The sequence below is a fragment of the Lolium perenne genome, chromosome 4, assembly GCF_019359855.2.
Source record: "Lolium perenne isolate Kyuss_39 chromosome 4, Kyuss_2.0, whole genome shotgun sequence".
NCBI lineage: Eukaryota > Viridiplantae > Streptophyta > Magnoliopsida > Poales > Poaceae > Lolium > Lolium perenne.
In genome coordinates this window covers 246,837,733-246,857,447 of record NC_067247.2, presented here as the reverse complement: position 1 = coordinate 246,857,447, position 19,715 = coordinate 246,837,733, and positions in this window count along the sequence as shown.

Below are 19,715 nucleotides of genomic sequence, written 5' to 3'. Positions count from 1 at the left end.
ACACACATGTATCAATGTTTCGGTTAATACAATTATAGCATGGTATGCAAACATTATCATAAACACAAAGATATATTATAATAACAATTTTATTATTGCCTCTTGGGCATATCTCCAACAGTCTCCCACTTGCACTAGAGTCAATAATCTAGTTTACATTTGTAAAGATATAACACCTTGGCCTTCTGGTGCTTTATCATGTTTTGCTCACGGGAGAGGTTTTAGTCAATGGTTCTGACAAACTCAGAAACGTATGTATTTTGCAATTCATTTGCGTCTTCACGCATCACTCATTTTCCAAATGAATCGGCATTAAATATGTTTGGTCTTCTGGTGGAACCTTAATTCCGCGGTCTGAAATATGTCACTAATATTGTCACACACAATATAGCTTCAAAGTTCTGACACTATCGGAACTACACCAAGTTCTCAAAGAACTCTTCGATTTGGACATCCTCAGTCATTGTCAAAACAATGACATACTCTGCCTTCGTTTGTAGAATCCGTCACAATATTTAGAACTCATCTAAATCTAGCATAGACAACTTCTAGCTTATTGTGCTACCTTTTTAAACAACACTTAGCCTCATTTGAGATTGAAATTTTTATTTTTATATGTGACAAAACCAATGTCGGTGCAACACCTTACATCGATTTGTTTGTCATTTCTCCATATAAAACTATATATATATATCCTTGGTTCTTCTAAAGTACTCAAGGATATTCTTATTGTCGTCCAATGATCATCACATGAATCATTCTGGTACATGCTCATAACACTTTAGAGCACAAGACATCTGATTGTGTACATATTATTCGTGATCTATAATCACTCATGTGTTTTTACTCATTGAGTGTCAGATACACTAAAGTCTTGTTAAACCTTCACATGACAAGAACATTTTCTTAATATTTCTATATTGAACTACTTCAATATCTATTCTATGTACTATGACTTAAACTTATTATGTGTTTCAATCTATCTTCATAGATCTTGACACTAAATATGTTTCAGTCCATATCCTTTCATTGAAGTTAATTCTCAATGAAACCTTTTTAATCAATTTTATAATTACATTATTTATAATCAACTATATGTCATCTACATAAAGTATTATAAATATGTCTCAGCACTCCCACTTAATTTCTTGCAAATGCAAGCATCTTCATCGTTTCTGATGAAATCAAAAAACTCTTTGACTATTTCATCCGGTGAAGATTCCGACTCCGCGATACTCACTTCATCCAATTGAAGTTCGTATAACTATCTAGTATTCCACGGACTAGCAAAACTCTTGGTTGTATCTTGTATACACCTTTAATACACATTTCTGTTAAGTAATGTATTTTGCCATCCTACTATCATATCTCATAAAAAAAATATGTAGCGATTACTAGAATAATCCACATAGACTATAAGCATTGCTACAGAAGATCTAATCTTATCGTAGTCAACTCTTTGAACTTTGTCGTAAACAACTTTTCGACAAGTCGAGCTTCTTCAAGGATATTCCATCCAAGTCCATCAATTTTATATATCCATTTACTTTCAAAAAGTATTCATATATCTTGGATTTCATGGCGCATAGCCATTTTAACGGAGTCAGGGTCCATCATAACTTCTTTGTTTGTAGTTGGTTTATCATTGTTCAAAATCAATCCTTTGTCCACAAATCATTTATTTGATCACAAAGTAAACCATACCTACAAGGTTCAATATGTACTTCGATCTCCATGGCTAAAACACTTTGTAGTCATGGGAGCCATGATCGTCGTGGCCGCTTCCGGAACCAATTCCGATGCTGCGCTACTCTGATCATTATGCTCAGGTTCATAAACCTTATCAAGTTCTATTGTCCTCCCACTCAAATACTTCGCTAGAAACAATTTCTTGGAAATAAGTAAGAAACATCGACAAACACTTTTGTCTTTTACTTCATAGTGGAAAGAATTCCCAATCAATTCTTTGGGATAACCAACAAAGACATTCATCCGATTTTGGTTGTAAACTCTTAGACCAAAATTTAAAGAAAGGACTATTAGTGTTTATACCCATGCCATAACTCGTATGGTGTCATTTCAACGGATCATGATGATGCTCTATTCAGTGTAAAAAACGGTAGTCACTAAAGCATAATCCACAAAAATATAACGGCGTCATTTTATTTTATCTCATCATTAACCCAACAAGGTTTGGATACATGACTTGGATACTCCATCATCACTATGATACTCCAGGAAACGTGAGTTGTAGAACAATTTCATAACTCTTTTAGATGTTCGCTAAAACTCATAATTCAAATATTCCCACCATGATCCAATCATAGATATTTGACTTTTCTATTACGATGATTTCCACTTCATGCTGAAATTTATTTGAATCTATTCAAATGTTTCAAACTTCTTCCTTATCGAATATATCCACATATATATACTCAATTCATTGTTGGAAGTTTTCATGAAGTAGAAGAATCTCCCGCACACAACTATGCCCAGTGAACCACATATATCATCATGTATGTTTCCACTAAGTTAGTTGCCCGTTCAACTCTTGGCCTATGAAAGGTATTTCAGTCATTCTCTTTAGAAAAGATTTGCAAGCGCCAAACGATTCAAAAATCGAATGACTCCAAAAATCCATTTGCATGGAGTTCCTTCATGCGTTCCTTTCTAACATGACCTAAATGGCGGTTCCACAAATAAGTGGAATTCAAATCATTTGCCTTATGGCATTTTAGCGTCAGTGTTATGTATGTGTGTTTCACCATTAAGATTTATAATAATTTATCCATCGTACATGGAGTAATGTCATAATTTGAACAACTCATTGTTTTCATTTGACCAGAGCAAAATAAAAATTATTAAGTTCTTTATTATAAATTCTAAGGGCTAGGTAGAATGCCAACGACAAACATAATAGCACTTTATTATGTTCCAGACGTGCATTATTACCATATTCCTTATCAGTCACTTAGGCCATCGTATTCTTGTATTGCGTTGTACTGTATGACATCTCATACCAACCAATCTGGTACAAATACCCAAGAATTTCATTATGTGACCAAACAAGGAATACATCCATAACATGTATATCATTTATATACACATGAGCTAGACTTTCTAGTCTTTTCTTTCTTTCTGCCAAAATATCTTTTGTAGTTTCTCTTTTAGCTTTCCTCATTCTCAGAAAACACTTCACTTTCAATAACTTCTAGGTTTGTTTGTCAAATACCAATAACCTTGAGGTTCTTACTTTGAAGTTGATCATCATATGACAAGTGTTTCAGATTTCACTATTAGTAACTTTTTAATATGATGAACAATTTCACTCATAATTTTATCCATCATATCATGACGGCTTTCCGAGACCATGTCTGTACATGCTAGGCTCGTAAAGTTTAACCTCAGTATTCGCATGTGCAAATCTGGCTTGCACCCGTTGTATGCACACGTAGAATCTATAACACCCGATCATCACGAGATGCTTCGAAACGACGAGTCTTAGCAACGGTGCATACTAAGGACGATCACTTCATGGATATGCGAATATCGTTAGTGCCCCAATAGTTGGAGGATTGGGACGCCTGGCGTCTTCAACCTTCATACATTCCCATAAAACTTATGAGTTTATGTAGTCTCACCAAATTATATTCTATCATCTTGCAACAAGGTCTTAGATATCACATATATCTTATACCTCGTTTATATCTGAAAACAAAATTTTCAGCTCCTTACTTTTCAAACAGATTTGAACTTCAAGTTTCACGGAGACAAGATGATTCTAGGTACTAATTGAAACCATTGTTCTTTGAATCAGCAATGTGAGGTTTACTAAAAGTTTGCAATATGACTTAATCATTTCTTGATTCTTTAGCAATACGGTACCAGTCCGTAAAGTTTCTTGTCAGACTTAACAGTATTTCTATCTCAATTACAAGGCTAGCGCATGGTAGAAAACGGATGCCAATTCTACAAATTTAATTCAAAATACTACTCAGACTATGTTCATGATAATTAGTTCATGTTTTAATCTAATTACTAATGAACTCCCACTTAATACAACATCCCTCATAGTTGTTAAGTGGTACACGATCCAAATCCACTACAGCAAAACTGATCATCACGTGAGATGATGTAGCTTCAATGGTGAACATCAACATGTTGATCATATCATCCATATGACTCGTGTTCAACCTTTCGGTTTCCTGTGTCCCGAGGCCATGTCTGTACATGCTAGGCTCGCCAAGCAAACCCAAGTATTCCGCGTGTGCAAACATGGCTTACACCTGTTGTACGTGAACGTAGAATCTATCACATCCGATCATCACGAGATGCTTCAAAACGACGAACTATAGCAACGGTGCATACGAGGGTAGAACACTTTATTATCTTGATATTAATGTGAGGGATCATCTTATAATGCTACCGTCGCGTTCTAAGCAAAATAAGATGCATAAAGGATTAACATCACATGCAATTCATATGTGATATGATATGGCCCTTTAGTCTTTGCGCCTTTGATCTTCATCTCCAAAGCACGGATATGATCGCCATCATCAACGGGCATGATCTCCATCATCGTCGGCGTAGCGTCAAGGTTCATGGCGCCGTCTTCATGGTTGTTCACCGTGTGTAGCAACTATTACAACTACTTTGAGATAATACTACAACATGAAATATAAAGAAAACCATAAGGCTCCTGCCGGTTGCCACAATACAATAATGATCATCTCATACATATTCATCATCACATCATGGCCATATCACATCACCAAACCCTGCAAAAACAAGTTAGACGCCTCTAATTTGGTTTGCATATTTTAAGTGGTTTAGGGTTTTCGAGTAAGATCCAATCTACCTACGAACATGAACCACAACGGTGATACTAGTGTTGTCAATAGAAAGAGTAAATTGGATCTTCACTATAGTGGGAGAGACAGACACCCGCAAAGCCACTTATGCAATACAAGTTGCATGTCGAGCGTGGAGCAAATCTCATGAACACGGTCATGTAAAGTTAGCCCGAGCCGCTTCATCCCACTATGCCACAAAGATGCAAAGTACACGAACTAAAGACAACAAAGCATCAACGCCCACAAAACAATTGTGGTCTACTCGTGCAACCAATCTATGCATAGACACGGCTCTGATACCACTGAAGGGATTCGTAGCATAGAAAACAAAAAATTTCCTACCGCAAGAACGAAACACAAGCCAAGATCCAATCTAGAAGACGGTAGCAATGAGGGGATCACGAGACTAACCCTTGAAGATTTCCAAAGCCTACGAGATTAGATCTCGTTGTTGCAGAAGATGATCACTTGCCGCTTTCAAAAGCGCGTAGAAGATCTTGACGGTGCCACAATTGGGTAGCACCTCCGTACTCGGTCACACGTACGGTGTTGATGAAGACGGCGTCCTCCTCCCCGTTCCAGCGGGCAGCGGAAGTAGTAGATCCTCCTCGGAATCCCGGCAGCACGATGGCGTGGTGACGGTGGTGGTGGAGAACTCCGGCAGGGCTTCGCCTATGCGCTGCAGGAGTATTATGTGGAGGAGGAGGGGCTAGGGTTTGGGGAGAGGGGGGGGGGACTTGGGCGCCACCATCAAGGGGTGCGGCCAACTAGGGCTAGGTGTTGCTGGCCTCCTCCCCTTGCTCCTCATTATATAGGTGGAAATCCCCAAGTGTTGGTATCCAAGTCTTCGAATAAGACCCGAAACCAAAACCTTCCATAGGGACAAAACAGGGGGGAATCCTACTCAAGGTGGGACTCCCACCACTTCCTTGGGGGGGTTGGCCGGCCAGCACAGGTGGAGTCCACCTGGGACTCCTCCCCCTTAGGGTTGGCCGGCCATGCAAGGTGGAGTCCCTTCGGGACTCCACTTTCCATGGTGATTTCTTTCGAACTTTTCTAGAACCTTCTAGAACCTTCCATAAATGCATCGGATCATTTCCAAACTTGGAATATGACTTCCTATATATGAATCTTATTCTCCGGACCATTCCGGAACTCCTCGTGATGTCCTGGATCCCATCCGAGACTCCGAAAAAAACTTCGAACTCCATTCCATATTCCATATCTACTTAAACGACATCAAACCTTAAGTGTGTCACCCTACGGTTCGCGAACTATGCAGACATGGTTGAGACCTCTCTCCGACCAATAACCAATAGCGGGATCTGGAGATCCATAATGGCTCCCACATATTCAACGATGACTTAGTGATCGATTGAACCATTTACATACGATACCGATTCCCTTTGTCACGCGATATTTTACTTGTCCGAGGTTTGATCATCGGTATCTCTATACCTCGTTCAACCTCGTCTCCGACAAGTACTCTTTACTCGTACCGTGGTATGTCATCTCTTATGAACCATTCATATGCTTGCAAGCTAATTAGACAACATTCCACCGAGAGGGCCCAGAGTATATCTATCCGTCATCGGGATGGACAAATCCCACTGTTGATCCATATGCCTCAACTCATACTTTCAGAATACCTAATCCCACCTTTATAACCACCCATTTACGCAGTGGCGTTTGATGTAATCAAAGTACTCTTCCAACATAAGTGATTTACATGATCTCATGGTCGGAAGGACTAGGTAACTATGTATTGAAAGCTTATAGCAAATGAACTTAATGACGTGATCTTTATGCTACGCTTAATTGGGTGTGTCCATTACATCATTCACATAATGACATAACCTTGTTATTAATAACATCCAATGTTCATGATCATGAAACTATGATCATCTATTAATCAACAAGCTAGTTATACAAGAGGCTTACTAGGGACTCCTTGTTGTTTACATAACACACATGTATCAATGTTTCGGTTAATACAATTATAGCATGGTATGCAAACATTATCATAAACACAAAGATATATTATAATAACCATTTTATTATTGCGTCTTGGGCATATCTCCAACAGGAACAACAATAGATTGTTTAACAAGTTCACCATAAATATCAAATTCACTTCTAGGGACACCAATATGATCATCAAAAGATTTAGCTATCTCAGTTAAAACATAAGGATCAAGACCAAAATTATCACTCAGATTCTTAAACAAAATAGAAGTAGATAAATTCTCTACACATGAATATTTATAGTCTAAATTGGGTTCGTTACCTTTGTCAAGATCCCAAATACTAGTATTCTCAGCAATAGTCTCTAGTAAATTCCATGCTTCTTCTTCACTATTATTTGTAAAACTTCCACCAAACGAATTATCCAGAAATTCCTTATGTTGCCTCGGTAGCCTCACATAAAATTTTATCAATATAATTTTCCTTGTAAGATCATGACAAGTGTTCTTGCGAAGGAGCTCCTTTAATCTCCCCCAAGCTTGAGTAATACTCTCTCCCAGATGTGGCCAGAAATTAAATATATAGCAGCGGTTCTCATAAGCTTCTTTAGGAGTAAAATATTTAAGAAAGAAGAACTTCCTCAAAACACCCCATTCAATAGTGACTTCTTCATCCAAAGACCTGAACCAAATACGAGCATTACCAGATAACGACAAATGTAATAGCTTCCTTTTTACCCGATCCTCAGAAATACCAGGAAGCCTAAATAAACCACATATGTCCTCAATTGTCTCCACGTGTTCACATGCAGACTTAGTTCCATCTACAGAAAATGGATTCTTCATAACCCTTTTAACATGAAAAATGGGAATTTTAAATCCCACCTTAGGTATCTGAGGCACAGTAATTTCTACACTTTTGGAGTGATAGCATAATCACTTTCATATAAAGCAAGTTGCAAATCATGATGATTCATAAAAGCCATAGTAACAATAAGATAATAGCAAATAAAATTCACCTTCCAGTTTCCTTACCAAACTTCTTACCAATAGTGCTACGCTCCCCGGCAACGGCGCTAGAAAAGTATCTTGATGACCCCCAAGTGCAGGAGATCAATTGTAGTACCTTTCGATTATAAAAGGTTGTCTAAACCACGAGGAGATGAAGGTATTGGTTAGCAAGAGTGATAAATAAAACAATAAAGATTCAAGTGTTTTTGGAATTTTTGTTTGTATAGTTGCAAAGAGAATAAAAATGCAGGAAATAAATAGTGACAGTTGAAAGCTCTCAATGAGAGAAAAGCCCAATCCTCTATGTGGCAAGAGGATAAGCTCACGTGACGTGTATCTTATATGTGGCAAACGTTCCTGAGGGCTACATGGATTTTGCATGGCATAGAGATTTCTAAAATAACACGTTGAATATCTTGTCAAGTTTTAATCTTCTTTGGACGGATCCATTATTAGGTATAGCTAAATAAATAAACTAGACCTCTTATGATGGATCTTATGGTCAAGTAAATGACTGCACAAGAGTTATTAAGACATAAAGCCCCACCATAGAATTACACTCCAAGGTCCCCGATACTAATGCCCCATAAGAGTAACTTCATGACTCGGTCTTAGGTTTACATGTCCTCCCAAGTCTCCCTCACTCCATTACACTATGGTGTTCTCCTATGATCCCATATAGGTGAAGTGTTGTGCAGTCGACGTTCGCACAACACCATCATAGAATCACATAAAAAGATAAACATTAGACAAAATACCAACACATGTTATATATAAATCATTGCCAATTCATCCTATGCCCTCAGGAACATACAGGAACTACTCACAACGTGCAAACATGATCATATTCAGTGGCATAAGTGGTACAACACAATCTGAAAATATAACCTCACCTCCAAATAATGACAAGTACTCAATCACAAACATGAATAGGAGCACAAAACAAGTATCTAGGGTATAGCAACTCTCAAACTACGAGGGGGGCGGAGTGGATCACGGAGATGATGATGGAGATGGTGTTGGTCTTGATGATGGTGATTACGGAGAGGCCTCCTCCCATGCAGAGGAGGAGAGGTGATGATGATGACGATGATTTCCCCCTTCTCCGGAGCTCCGGAGCAGCAAGATCTGACCCCCTCGGAGGGAGTCAGGAGTTTCAGCACCGCCGCGGCCTCGGATGGTCTCGGGAAAATTAGGGCATTACTTTTTGGGCGAGACGGAGGCGTGTTAAAAATCCCCGAGCGAGGAAGTGCCCGAGGCGCCAGATGGTGGGTCCCACGCGACCAGAATCCTTGGCTACGTGGGCCACCCCCTTTTGTCCCTCGTGGCTCTTCTTCCTTCAATCTTTTTCCCTCTAGTGTTCTCCCGATGGAAAACCAACTATACAATTTCTCCCTCTAGTATATCATTTACAATCAGACTACGGGTGAAAAACAGGACGCACGGGTCGTCCTCCTCCAAGGGCGACTCGGGCGAACCCTAGCCACCGCCGCCGTCTTCCCCTCCCCCTCCCTTCCCCTCCTCGTCATCCCCGGAGGCTGCCGCCGGCGAAGCCTGGTGCGGCCGGTGATGGGGGCGGCGGGATCCTCGCGTGGTCCCCTGGTGCGGTGGTAGGAGGCACGCCTCCGCGCGGGGGGATGGTCCCGGTTCTGGTTGATCGCGGCGCGGGCGGTGTTGGGGGCGGCGGCACGGCCATGGCCATGGCGGCGCAGCCCTCTTCGCCGTTCCTCGCCGTGGCCTCGCCGGGAGGGTGGTGTTGGGGGCGGCGGCACGGCCCCGGACCCTGGCGCGGTCCTCTCCTCCTTCCTCGCCTTGGCATGGCCGGGCGGGTGGGGATGGGGGTGGATCGCGTGCTGCTCCTCCTCCAGAGCTGGGATCACGGCACCAAGGGCGGCGGCCCTGGATGGCGATGGTGGTGACGGCGCCGACCTGGTGGCAGGTGGCGGGCGTCAGGTGCCGCTGACCGTGGCACCGCGGTGGTGGTCTTCTCTCTCGCCGGAGGAGATCGGCTAGTTGTGTGGCTAGGCGTGGCAGATCTTGCGATCCGTCGCCTAGCTCCCGAGGGCGAGGCGCAGCTGCCGGTGAAAGCCGGCCCGGACTTCGGTCATGGCGGATGATGGTGGCGCCTTTCGTCGTTACCTTGTTGAAGGCATTGTGTCTACAGTCTGCGTTTCTTCGCCTGGGCTGCTCCAGGGGAAACCCTAGACCCGGGTCTCCCGGATCGGACGATAGTGGCGCGCAACGCCGTTTCTCCCTGTTGGGGGTATCGTTTTCGGAGCAGACAACGGATGGTGGTGGTGCTGAGGTGGAGCGGTGTGCTTTTGCTGTGTCGGCGTCGTCGAGTCGCCGCGGCATGGTGCAGTGGTGTCTCGGGACGGATGCAGTGTGATGGACATGCGCAGGATGGTGGAGTCGTCTGGCGCCGTGGCGGCATCGATGGCAGGCCTGGCATGGCCAATGCGATGATCTCTCTTGAAGATGGAGTCGAGGAAGACGGCGGTAGCAACTTCTATGGCGTGTGCGTTGGCGTATGCTGAGAGTCTGCTTGACTGGATGTGCTTCTCATCTGCTATTGGGCGGCCTGGGAAGGCATTTGGTTTTTGGATGATATGAGTTGGTGAATTGTCACCCCCTTCATCCCTCTGTAGGTTTAGCGAGGTGGCTTTGAGTTTGATCTTTTGTATTGCTCTTGTAAGGTGTTGTGAATAATCTAATAAAAAAAGCCGTGTGCATCCTTTGGATGCAGAAGCTGGGGCGATATTTCCCCCATTTCGAAAAAAAAATTTCCCTTTTTCCATTTGGGTCCCTATAGCTCCTGAAACATTAAAAACAAGAAAAAGGAGGTTTTCTGCCTCCCAGAAATTAAATACCAAAAATAGGAATTTGTATGAAAGTCCCATAAATCATCTAAAACATGCAAAAACAATGATATAAAATGATAGGGATTTCTATTTTCGTGCCCTCGGGTCGTTAGTTGTACTCAGTTTTCCCCAGCCCCTTAGTTTTTCCTCAGTTTTCCCCAAGCATTTGTCTGAAACCCGCAGAAAGAGCTCAGACGGAAGGAATCCGTTTATTTGAACGTTCGGTGCTGACGTGTGGGGCCGCATCGTCTGTGGGGCCGCGTCGTGTGGGGTTGGTAGGAAGGGACCGTGTGGGACAGCATGAGACCGTGTTTGGTTGTACGTGAGAGCTGGGTTTTGTCTCTCTCGGCCCAAATTGGCATTTTTAACAGCACCTTTTCCCCTCTTTCTCTCTCTGTCTTTTTCACCAAATTAGTATCAAATCTAGAGAAGCTTCTATTTCTGTCTTTCTTCAATTATTTATGCCTTTTGGCCCTCGTTTTTCCCCAATATGGCAGCAAATCTAGTAGCAAATCTAGAAGCTATTATATGATAAACTAAGTATAATACATAGGTAAACTGCATACAGCAGCCAAAAGCAGCCAATAACATTGTTAATGTTCACGACAAACTAAGCTGAAAAAAAATACAAGACGCACGCAATGTATGGCCAACAAGAAGATTAGGATACCCCAGGATGAATGAATTTGTTATTCATTCCTTATATATTTCTCCGTCGCTCCAGCCGTGCATTATCCCGAGGAAATATTCATTGAACTCCCGCCGTCTGCAGTGTGCGGCCAATACATCCTCCAAACGGTATGGCCTGTGTTCATTTCTCAGACCGTAGCTTCCTAATCTATGCACATATTGTGGCGACTCATCCCAGGAATTTGTATCATGAAAGTACTCTCTGGTATAACCCAAATCCGCGTAGTAGATGCAGCCAGGTCGAAGAGTCGGGTGCACTCTGGTGTCGACGGAGATACACCGGATATAATGCACGAACAAGGCATGAATGCCAATGTTACTGACCGGATGGAGAGAGCGGCTCTGAGTGTCCACACGGTACACCACAGGCGTGTTTTTCATCAACACAAGCAGCAGATCACCATCCGACTTCACAAGGTAGAACTTGTCACGTCCAAGTTCTGGAAATGAAATTAGTGTCTCCATCTTGACACTGCTTGCGCGCTGCTGCTTCTGTACATTGGTGCACACTATTCTTCCGGACTCAAAATTGTCCGAAGCTATTGCATACAGTTCACCATTGAACGGAGTAACGCAACGCATACTATGGTTCTTGATCGAAAATCTTCCTTCTCCCCAACCATGTTCATATATATCCTTAGTTGGAGTGCTCTCATCGACCCAACCAAGTTCCTCCGGGTAATGTCTGCAAGCGAAGACCATAGTCGGGGAGTTGATTGCAGCGATCGAATCCGAGAAAACAGTTGGCATCTGCGCCTCAAACATAGTGTTCGATGTCTTTGTGAGTGGGTTCAGAAGCCGTATCTTGTGCGGCGGGTTCTTCTGGGCAAGCACGATGACGCCACGGGAAAAGCCGACGAAGTAGAATCTAAAATATATTGATGAAGATAACATTCAGCACTAAGATTGAAAATAAGAATAGATTAACCCTATAGATATGGAGGAATTTGAACCTTGCACGAACTGCAGATAGATCTATGGTGACGTAGCGGGATGTGCCGAGATGGAGGAAGGTGAACTCGGCGGCGCGTGGAAGGGCGTGGTCTAGCATGATCCATTCGTGCAGGTGCACGTCGGGATCAGGTAAACCTGAGCGCCAATTTCTACAGACTTGCCTCATAGCAGAGTAGGTGTCCACGTACTCCTCATTCACCAATAAGCATTCGCCGATCTTGTGAAGTGGTCCGTCAGCCGTGAGACAGGCCCAGTTCACGGAGGCGCCGCGCTTGGATGCGCCGCCCTCGGAGGCGATGGGCTCAGCGGCGACGGGCTCGGCGGCGACGGGCTCGGAGGCGACGGGCTCGGAGGCGACGGGCTGGGAGGCGACGGGCTCGGGGGCGATGGCCGCCGGCGCCTTCTTCTTCTCCATCGCCGGCAGGGGAGCGCTCGTACGGCGGTTGGGGTTTTTTGGAGAAGTTGATGGGACGTGAGAGGGGTGATTTCGTGCGTGAGCGAGAATGAGGCAATCTTGTGTCCGAGAGGGAGGGAGACTTACGCGTCCTAAATGCGACCCGCGTCCTACGCGTCCACTATTGCACGTCTGCACCGCGACACGCGTCAACAATGGCACGTCTTCCACTTCTGCACCGCAACACGCGTCCTCGAGTCTAACCCTGGAAATTTAGATATACTCAGGTATACCCTCGAGTCATATACTAGCATTTTTTGTGTGCTCAGTTTTCGCCTTGAGTGCTAATACTGGCTAGTGCAATATACTCAGTTTTACCCTCAAGTGGCTGGTCAACAGAGAGTCAACAAATGGGATTAACTAGTTAAATGAGTTATTTAATGTGCAAAAAATTCCCAAAAAGAGTGGCACTTACTCATGGAGTCTTTAGCACAAATTGCCACTTCTCAAATCATAGATAAATCAAGTTTTACCACCAATTGCCACTTCTCAAATCACCTAGTAGCTATGAAGGTGCATGGTTTTCCACAATAAGCCCTACCCAAAATAGCTTTCCCCAAAACATACTTTGTCTGAATGAGGCCATAATTTTCACACTCATGTATATTTGTATTGCAAATAGTTTGAGGTAGGCCAAGATGGGTTTCATTGTACCAAACACGCATTTTCCATTTTTTAAATCTCATATTTGAATCCCTTAGTCTGTTTACTACTCACTTGCCCTTGGTTTCTTGATACTACTCAGTTTTGCCCTCTCCCTTCACAAATTCTCACAGACGCCCAACATTGCCCTGATTGGTCTAGCCGATGTCACGCGGATCGTGCCCGCCGACCGTTGATCGTAGGATTTAACGGGCAGGATAACCCCTATCTCTCTCTTTCTCTGGTCGGGGCCACCACCCTCTCTCTCTCTGTCGGCGGTTAGCTTCCACCCTCTATGTATGCTTAAGGGCGGTTACCCAGTACGCTAAAGTTTGGTTTTCTGCATTATTTTTCACGAGCTAAATTATAAACTCTTTTAGGCATTATTTTTCACGCAAAAGATGATACACCATCACCAATTTGTTGTAGCCATTACTTTTCACGTAAAAAAATGATACACCATCACCAATTTGTTTAGCCATTATTTTTCACGCAAAAAAATGATACACCATCACCAATTTGTTGTAGCCATTACTTTTCACGCAAAAAATGATACACCATCACCAATTTGTTTAGCCATTACTTTTCACGCAAAAAACGATACACCATCACCAATTTGTTTAGCCATTACTTTTCACGCAAAAAATGATACACCATCACCATTTCTTTTAGCCATTACTTTTCACGCAAAAAAATGATACACCATCACCCATTTCTTGTAGCCATTATTTTTCACGCAAAAAATGATACACCATCACCCATTTCTTGTAGCCATTTCACGCAAAAAATGATACACCATCACCCATTTCTTGTAGCCATTTCACGGTAAAATGATAAACTATCACGAATTACCATTTCTTTTAGGCATTACTTTTCACGGTAAAATGATAAACTAAATCACGAAGTTCCATTTCCGTCAAAATAGTCCGCATTACTTTTTTGTTGAGATATATACCCCCACAACGGTCATCTCCTCCTTAAATTATTGTGTAAACCCCCACAACGGTCACCTCCTCCTTAATTTATTGTGTAAACCCCTACAACGGTCATCTCTTCCTTATAAACACCCACAACGGCCATCCCTTGTGTCAATAGGTTCTGCCTCTCTCTTCTTCGTTCACATACACTTGATCATCCATTGCCATGGCTTCCACGTCTCGGACGCGGACCGGAAGGGGAAGGGGAAGGGGCGGCCGGGGTGGTGGATCATCATCATTGCCACCACCACCGTCGTCAACACTGCCATTGATCATAGAGGAGTTCTTCATCGTCATCTACGAAGACCCTTTGGTCAAGAAAGTACGTACGCGTTCACACATATATGATGAATGTAATTAATTATGGGCATGTTCTAAAAAAACCTTTAATTTCAAACGATCGGCGCTCGATCTCTTTGCAGGCACTCCCAAAAAACTTTGCGGACTATCTTGACGGCCAGGAGCCAGCTAAGGTGTATCTGCGACGGTGGCTGCGGTCCTCGTCTCTGGACCGTGGAGGTCCTATTTGACGGACAAGGCCGGATGTATCTCGACAAGGGCTGGGAGAATTTCGCCATCGCACACGGTGTGGATTTCGGCTGCTACGTACACTTCAAATATGAAGGCGATGATGTGCTCACAGTGAAGGTGTTCGACGAAACAATGTGCAGGAAGTACTACTACTCAGACGATGAAGATACTGACGATGAAAGTGACGACGACGTGAAGCCATGCATCCATCCCCTTTAGATAAGGGGATTATGACCAAGAATATATATGTAGCTTCATATGCATCGATTTAGAGATCTACTAGCTATTTTCTATATATTTAGAGGTCTAGCTATTTTCTATATATTATGCACAATGTTTAGCATAAGAGTCACTTTAGATTAAGCTACGAAAATAGTCACCTGCCATGGGCTGAGGCGGCCCCACAGAGCGGCTCTATATTATATTCTCTAAATAAATAGACAACCCCAGCGGTCATTGGCTGCGGAGGCCCCACAGAGCGGCAATATATGATTTTCTATAAATAAATAGACGACCCCACTGGTCATTGGCTGCGGCAGCCCCACAGAGCGGCAAATATATGTCTTTTCCTGAAAAATAGATGACCCCACTGGTCATTGGCTGCGGCAGCCCCTCAGAGCGGCAATATATGACTTTTCCTGAAAAATAGATGACCCCACTGGTCAATTGCTGCGGCAGCCCCATAGAGTAGCCCCATTTGTCAGCACGAGATGGGTCAGAGAGGAACTGCCCTCTGTGCAGCCCCACCCGTCAGATTAACGGTAACGGTAAGGCCTCTGACCTGACGGCAACCCTCCCGTCCGAGCGTCTGCGAGGGGTTTCAAACTAGAGGGAGGGGAAAACTGAGGAAAAACTAACGAGCTGGGGAAAACTGAGCACAACTAAGGACCCGAGGGCACGAAAATAGAAATCCCAAAATGATAATATGAGTTATAAAATGATGATATAAAATGCATGTATCACAAGATCGGTTTGCAATTGTCCCGGGTCCAGCTTGCATTTGGGACAAAAAGAACCCTCAACAACATGATAACATTTTGTGTGATTCTTCACAACATGATCATCGAAGATGGAATAGGGTTAGACTTGGAGTTTTTCTCTAAGATCATCTCTAACAGAACCTGAAAACCCCACCAGAACTGAACTTTTCTGGCCAGTTTACAGGTCCGGGCCGAAAGTGGCCCAGACTAGAGCCTAAACTCGCGGCCTGGCCCGTAAACTGAGTTTGGGGGGCAGAGAAACGTGACGTGTGCCCCTATTAAAATGTGTCACAGAGGGGAGTTCGGTTTCCAAACCCTACTCCCCTCTGCCGCTTCCGCCGTCTTTCGCCACCCAGCTCCGACGAGCAATCCGTCCACCTCCTCTGCCGCATTCGCGAAACCACCACCTCCCCATCGATGCCATGGTGATACGTCTCCAACGTATCTATAATTTCTGATGTTCCATTCTAGTTTTATGACAATACCTACATGTTTTGCTCACACTTTATAATGTTTTTATGCATTTTCCGGGACTAACCTATTAACAAGATGCCGAAGTGCCAGTTCCTGTTTTCTGCTGTTTTTGGTTCCAGAAAAGCTGTTCGGGCAATATTCTCGGAATTCGACGAAACAAAAGCCAAACCTCCTATTTTACCGAGACGGACCCAGAACACCGAAGGAGAGACGGAGAGGGGCCAAGGGGGCCCCACACCACCTGGCGGCGCGGCCAAGAGGGGGGGCGCCCAGCTATGGGGTGGGCCCCCCGGGCACCCCCTCGCGCCGCCCTTTCGCCTATAAATTCCCTCGCGACGGAAAACCCTACATCAATCTATCATACTCCAGAAAGACTCCAGGGGCGCTGATAACCCACAAGTATAGGGGATCGCAACAGTCTTCGAGGGAAGTAAAACCCAAATTTATTGATTCGACACAAGGGGAGGTAAAGAATACTTATAAGCCTTAACAATTGAGTTGTCAATTCAGCTGCACCTGGAAAAGCACTAGCAACAGGGGTGATGTGAAAGCAGCAGTAATATGAGAGCAATAGTAATGATAACACAATGATGATAACACAAAGGCAATGGCACCTGAAAATAGTTGATACTACTTCCAATGATATATAGAACGAGTATATGATGATAAGAGATGGACCAGGGTTCCCAGCTATCTACACTAGTGGTAACTCTCAAATAACAAGTGACAAGTGTTGGGTGAACAAATTACAGTTGGGCAATTGATAGGATTGAAATAGCATTAAGACAGAACATCAAGATTATTAATCATGTAGGCATGTTCTCCATATATAGTCATACGTGCTCGCAATGAGAAACTTGCATAACATCTTTTGTCCTACCAGCCGGTGGCAGCCGGGCCTCTAGGGAATCTACTGGAAATTAAGGTACTCCTTTTAATAGAGCACCGGAGCAAAGCATTAACACTTGGTGAAAACATGTGATCCTCATACCTACGCCTTCCCCTCCAGTTATCCCAGTTGCTGTTACTCTGGGGCCTCGGGTTCCGGACATAGACATGTGCAAACAACTTGTAGATACAATCTAAGCAATAATTATAGAGCTTAAATCTAAGATCATGCCACTCGTGCACTAGTGATGTTGGGGGGATGACCCCCGGTATGCCAAAGGCATGCCAAACCGGATGGTTTCAGCCATCAGGATACCGGTTAAATGTTCATACCGGAGCATGAGATAGGCGTTTAGCTGAGCAGGGCTAAGCCGGTATCCTCAGAGGAGGGATACCGGAACCGGATAGAAAAGATACCGGGCCACCGGAAAGAAGAGCATGTCGGCAGGACTGGTCAAAGATCCTCTCCTGAGCTAGAAGACAAAGATGAGCTAAGCAAAGTAGCTTTAAACGAAGGGCTGACGATAAAGAAGAAGATGACGGAGAAAGAAGCCGGAGGACGTCAGTCTCCCTGATTAAAGAGGACCCCGGCGTCATCTATGATTAAAGTAGCTTTGTAAAGTAGTTTGTCCAGTCAAAGATGCCATTAGGGTTTCTTGCACTGTAAGCCACCCTCTCCCCTATATAAGGAGAGGGGGCAGCCCTCCTTACGGGCACGCACGGAAGTAGCAAGGCACGAAGCACAAACCTGTAACCTGTGTGAATCAATGAAGATAGTGATCTAGAAGCGAGTTCTTCCTTGTGTCTTTCTTCTTCAACCTCTGGCCTTGGCCAAGTTCTTGAGGAAACCATCCGGAAGTTCATCCCATCAGATCACAAACCCTCCCCCGAATCCTCTAGCATCCATTCGGCCCCAATCTAAGCCATCCTATGGCATCTGCTCGTTCACCACGACGACAGTTGGCGCCCACCGTGGGGCATGAAGTGGCGCTTGAAGGAGTTCACATTCGGGCGGGCATCCTCGACGTCGCCGGTCAGCGTACGGTCTCCGCGTTGGTGTAGCGCATCTACGCCATGGACTTCATCAACGACAACGCGGGCTGCTTCGCCAACGGCAGCATCTTCCCCAAGAACGGCCGCATCACCGAGTTCGGCAGCCATCGCATCTACTTCGGCACCGTTCCTGTGCGCCAGTGCCTCTCGCCGGTGCTGGTGGCGCCGGATCCGCCAAGGTGGCTACATGCTGGCCGTGCTCCAGGGAGCGTGGAGGTGATGATGGCAGGCGCGGTCGACGCCGGCAAAGAAGCTGCAGAAGAAGGCGCTGGGCGTGCGGTTTCGACCCGTGCGGCCAAGCCACCGCTGGAGCGAGGCGCAGGCGCAGCGGGAGCATCATCCACACCACCGGAGACACCGCTCCAAGCGGCGATGAACATCCTCGCCACCCCCATCGCGCAGAACATCGACCCGGCAGCGGCTCAGGCGGAGCTGGAGGCGCAGCGCCAAAAGGTGCTCGAGAGCGGCAAGGACATCATCCGGGCGCAGCGCGAGCTAAACCTAACCCTACGTGAGTATAACGCTGCCCATGGCTTTGCTTCTGTTAGCGCGCATGCTGCTAGGATACCAGAGAACCGGCTAAAAGCTCGCAACCTAGATCAGGATTTGCGCAAAGAGATTCATGCCGGCAAAAGTACCTCTGCATCTGTTAGCATCGTGGAAAAACCTAAGTACAGTAGCCCGGATAAAACTATAAAAGCTGCTAAGGCTGCAGTAGAGTTGTGCGAGTCGCTTTCCGGAGATGCTTTGGCAAAACAGCAAGAGCGTGTTAGAGAGCTGCTGGAAACTATTGAGCAGCAGAATGCTGAGCAGCTGGCTAAGTTAAACAAGGCCGCGGCCTCAAAATCCGCGCGTTCAACAAAGAATGCCGGAAGCAAGTCCCATGGGCAGGCATCGTCCCCCCATCCGGACAGAAGAAGAGAGAAAGAGATGAACGCATAGCAGATGACTGTGTACGATCCGGTTCTTGCCGAAAAACAACAAGCCGGGCAACATGATGCCGGTAGAAAAAGCCAAGGGGCAGAACGAGGCTACGCCAGAGGAGGCTATGCCGGAAACAATCATGCCGGTAGATACGAAACCGGGCAAAATTATCGAGCTGCAAGGGCAGCGTATGATAAGGAGGAAATAGATCCCCCGAGGTACCGGCAGGCAAGGGCCGCGGTACCGGAATGTTATGATGAAGCTGATTCTGCAAGACCGGCAGCTTTCCGGAACCCATTGGGAGAACGCGTGGGAGAGAGGTACTTACCGGAACGGGATGCGAGGCACCGTCTGGATAGAGTGTACTTGTCAGAAATGATCGAGGAGGAAGGTCCCCCAGGCCCAAAGTGCTTTGGCCCAAGGATCATGAAAGAAAAACCACCAGTGCGCAACTTTATG